Source organism: Pavona decussata, unplaced genomic scaffold (assembly GCF_977016875.1).
Source record: "Pavona decussata unplaced genomic scaffold, jaPavDecu1.1 SCAFFOLD_51, whole genome shotgun sequence".
Lineage (NCBI taxonomy): Eukaryota > Metazoa > Cnidaria > Anthozoa > Scleractinia > Agariciidae > Pavona > Pavona decussata.
In genome coordinates, this window is record NW_028145473.1 from 4,377,733 (window position 1) to 4,382,500 (window position 4,768).

A 4,768-nucleotide genomic window follows, 5' to 3' on the forward strand; every position below is an offset into this window, starting at 1 on the left:
TCAAGTTTTCAAGTCAATTTGCAATACCTTGTATTACATTTATCAAGACTTACATGTGGCAATAATAAAAGGCTTCAAAACATAAACATAGACCTTTTTGAGAAATGATGGCGAGCTATTATTCTGTTAGATGCATGCTAATTACCTACTAACCTTCTTTTAGGGTAAAAAATCTATGGAATTTTGCACATGCCAACGAGGCTGGTAAGGCTAATATTGATGAAATTAATATGATAATTTATCGGCCGCCATTTAGGTAAAAGGTCTATAGTAGGTCATAGTAGACCTCAGCTGATATTCTGGGCCCAGTTACATAAAGAATTTTAAGGTTAGAGGAGGTTTTCGGCAGCGGTTTCCTGCCTTCTGAACTTTTCTCGTGCCCTCTTTGTGTTCCCCATCCTTGGTAAACCTCATTAACTCGAATGATCGGATATAGCGCTCACGAAAATCATTCGAAACGCAGAGAATGGCTGCAGATTTGTGTAACCCGGCCCAAGACACCGAGACCAAAACACCAATTCCCTTCACTAGTTTTCTTTTCTTTTGTTTCTTTTTTTTTTTTTACTAATGTATCTTATCTAATGTACATCACGCTGTTGCCGATAAACTTACTAGAGATTTTGTAAGGAGAATTTAAAGCTGGTTTACATGACGGAAAAAGGGTACAAACCCCCCCGAAAACCCGGTGCAGACCGGACAGTTTGATAGAGGCGCTTATCACAGTTTATTTACAAAAAAAGGTTCCACGGGGATTGTCGAAAAAAACAGGAATATCAGTGGAACATTCCGGAACATCCCGGAACTTGAAATAGAACGAAATAAATTAATTAAAAAATATGAAAAAAATTGTATGAAAACTGACAATGAGACAAACTAAATTATAAAAAAGAAACTATAAAATAAATCAGCTTAAGAATATATGATGAATAAAAAAACAATCACTGTGGCCAGTGATAACAACGTTTGCTACCACCTTCTTATGTGATTTAAAATTTAAATACAATGTGTTTATAGTTTCCTTTGGATGTTATATGTTGGGTGTTTTAGGTAACAGTTTTTATTACCATTTTGTGAAGCAATGGCTGACTTGGTTAGTGATACTGTCAGTGAGATAGGAAAAATGCAGGCAATATACGGATGCATTTTATTATAAATGCTTGGCCAATGATCCGCTACGGCTTCACGTAAATGCAAACTTTGCGGCCTGGAAGTGCGAATGAGTAAGGGGGCGGAAGCTCCCGGGAATTTCAACCAGGACATGAAACTACCATGAAACTACAGGAGTACCCGATGGGGCCGCTCGACCAAAAATCAGCTCTGCAGGCTGGAATAGAGATGGCAGGAAACTGAAAACTGACTGAAACGTTTCTAATTATCTAGCTTGCTGAGAATTGCTGGGTAAAAAATGTCTTGTTTGTTTTTCCTCCCTGTCAGGTCCCCTGTCAGGCTCGTAAAAAATCGTATTTGACTTTTCGCTCTAACACCATCTTTCCCAAAGAAATTTGAAGGCAAGTAGCGCGCCTGGAAATAACGGAGGCTCCACTGTTTTCGATCATGTGTTGTTCTTTTTATCTCTACTGATATCACGCTGTATATGTCAGCTGTCAATATAAATGCTGTAATATAGACCAATTTCATATCATAATAACTCGGCGGCGTGATCAACAGCAGCCGTAAGGCTAAAAGCCTTGAAGTGATAACGAGCGTGTCTCTTTTGTTTGAAGTCGTCGAGACTTCCACTTCTAAAATCCCCGCGAATCAGGAGTTATTCACATTAGGATTAGTGGTTTGTGATTGTCCTTGTGTCAGATTAGTTTTTTTTTTTAATTTGGAGCAAGAAAGGGGATACTAAGCTAGGCGGACTGTAAGTGATGTCCGAGAACCACAGTCCGCCTGAAGGCGACAAAAGTAAAGGAAGAAATCGCTCAAATCGGCTCCGAAGACAACGAAAAGGTGAGTAAAATGTTACGTTTCACTACGCACATCACCAAAGCCCATTTTAACGAAATTCCTGATATTATTAAATTGTGCTTGAAAATAGCTCTGTTGCGTTTCGAAATACTCTCTTTTTTAATCGGTTTTAAATAGTACACAAAACCCGTCGATAATTTGATAAAGACATGACAAGGGACATGAACATGAATGAAACGTTTCTTTCCCTACGATGTCTTTGGGCGACTTGCCAGCCTTAAAGTCAATGTGATCATTCTGTTACTAAAATTTAGTTACTGTCTTCCACATGGCATATTTGAGACAAAATGGCGGAAAAAGAAGGAGTGAAAAAAAAAAAAAAAAAAAAAAACAGCCGACAGCGGTACCAGCGGTACCTCTGGACACCTTTGTACCATGACGATGCACCACGAGATTTCGGCCCGCGGATCGCTTATGCCAGCCGGAGATGGTTCCCGCTACTCAGTTTGATACCTTGTCCCACGACAAGACAGTGAGAGGGGGAAAGTCGGCCCCTAGACCATATGAGACAGATCTCTTTCGTACTAGTCCTTCCACCTCTACTGACTTGAACTGAGATTCAGCCACATATAAATATATATGAACATGAAGTCATTTTGTCTTCCACGTCGTGCGTCTTGAGGTTTGAGAATACGCACATGTTAGAACAATAGTGTTGTCAATGGGCGCCTTTCTAAGTGTGAAGGTTTTAAGTTTATCAGGCCCTTGTTTGAAATCCAGCTTGATTCCCCGCACTCTCTAGACAAAAGATCATTCGATATACAAACAGTACAAGATAATACAACTGTAATTGCTCAAGCAAATTATTGGAATGTGCTACTTTTAGAGAGGCCTTAAATGAGTAAACATCGTACGTCCAATCTGAACTCGGGACAGAAGGCGTCAAGGGACCTACAGAACAATTGTAATTTCAAATCACTAGTGTAGCTTTTTTTTTTTTAGCAAACTTCTCTGGCTGGCTAAAAACTGGTGTACGCTATCGCTTGCTGGCAAGCTGGAAAAATTTCTCTTGCACTGGCTGGCATTGTCTTCCTTTTGCTATTTTCAACTTTGCTGGCTAGTAGATAGACATCACACTAAAACAGCTAAAAGCTGGCTGGGAATTTCATTTCTTAAAAGTCTTGCTCGCTGGCAGTGAAGAGCGGGCATTTTTTTCCAGGAACGTTAAATAGTAAGCATGATTGACGTGGGGACACTCAGCTACTGTTTAGAACAACATGCGATTAATTTTCTCCAAAAGGGTCGTTGGGTACTCTTTAAACTACATACAGAATAAAGCTAATTGCACGGTCCAAGCAATGATTCCATTGCATAGATCTCAACAAGAAAGGCAGTTAAAACAATCACGCACTTAAACGAGCAAACCCCTAGCAAAGTAAAATGCCCTCTATGGCATCATGATCAAAAAACACCGTCGTGCACACAGAGTAAGAAAGTGGTCAAATTAAAAATGAAGAGATTTTTAAATCAGAGAAAGAGAACTCGTTATAAAAAAAAAAAGATCTTTAATATTAAACATAACAATAACATGGTTAAGTACAAGGGTCTATCAAATCCTCAAATCTACTCAAATACACCGGTGTAGCGCAGGCCTTAAAAAAAACAAAAACAATTTAATTCTAAAAGATATCTCGTGCAAGCTAAATTTAAAAGGCTAAAAACACGCGCGAGTTAGCCGCGCAGGCTTTTCACTCTTCATTTATATAATGTGGCCGGATGTCTTCTAGAAGAAGACCCTTTTTACACACTGATATTTCTTTTATTTTATTTTAACTGATTTATTTATTTTTTTATTTATTTATTTGTTTGTTTATTTATTTATTTATTTATTTATTTATTTATTTATTTATTTATTTAGTTTGTCTCATTTCAGTTTTCATATACATTATATATGCATTTTTTTTAATAATTTATCTCTTTCTATTTTATGTTCCGAGATGTTTCGGAATGTTCGATGTTCCTGATTTTCCTTTGCGGTTGTTATTTTTCTATTAACCAGAACGCACTTTCTGCCTCTCCAGTTTACTTCATAAAAGAGATACGAGGCACAGTCAAAAACTAATTGATCCTATAGCTTTATTTCTATTCATTAGCAGGCCTGAACGGACTGGTATTAGTTGTATCACACTGTTTATGCATTATATCTTCGAACAGATGTCGTGCATTGCAATATTGTACTTACAAAGATAAAATATATGATTAATAGACAATTGTGCAATTTGTTAATTGCACAAATACAATTTTAGAAAATGATTTTTCAGTATACGCAATAGCATTTTTTTTTTTACAACTCGTTATTTGAAATTTTCTCGAGTGATAAACGTCTAATTTCTCCCATCATACAATGACGGCAGTTTTAATAAAGTCTACGAGTCCTCAGCTTCTATGTTCGTAACAAGAATGATTATTTGCACGAGGGAACACGCTTAGAACTCTACGTGCCCCTGCTGTGTACAGTACAGTACAGACCGAAACCTCATATACGGCTCGACAGGAAATTCCAGACCTTCTTGGAACAGATCAGTCACCGAGCCCACGCGGAACTACTAACGCTGATGACTAAACAGCAGGAAAAGAACCTAGAAGCTGACAACAAAGCCATCCAAGCCCAACAGCAGCTACTACGAGACCTGTATCCAGACCAACAGAGTTCCCAGACAACCAGACACCATGCTACCAATAGAAACAGACCCAGGCCCAGGCCGCTGAAGAATACACCTTAGAAAGTTCAGCTAACTTGTGATCTCGCTTCTATGCAGGCTCACAGTTATCTGAGCCAAAGAAAATGTTTTGTAAA

The 4,768-nt window shown here is 38.2% G+C and overlaps 1 protein-coding gene across 4 annotated transcripts in view; it reads right to left on the reverse strand.

The window, feature by feature from the left end:
- Positions 1-3,473: 3,473 nt before the first annotated feature.
- The window catches only part of LOC146481170 (beta-1 adrenergic receptor-like), a 9,409-nt gene continuing 8,114 nt past the window's right edge, over positions 3,474-4,768 (reverse strand). For all 4 annotated transcript variants that reach the window (XM_085108847.1, XM_085108845.1, XM_085108844.1 and 1 more), the window contains one exon: positions 3,474-4,768. This exon is cut by the window's right edge and continues 3,453 nt beyond it. The gene's annotated coding sequence lies outside the window, so the exon portion shown is untranslated.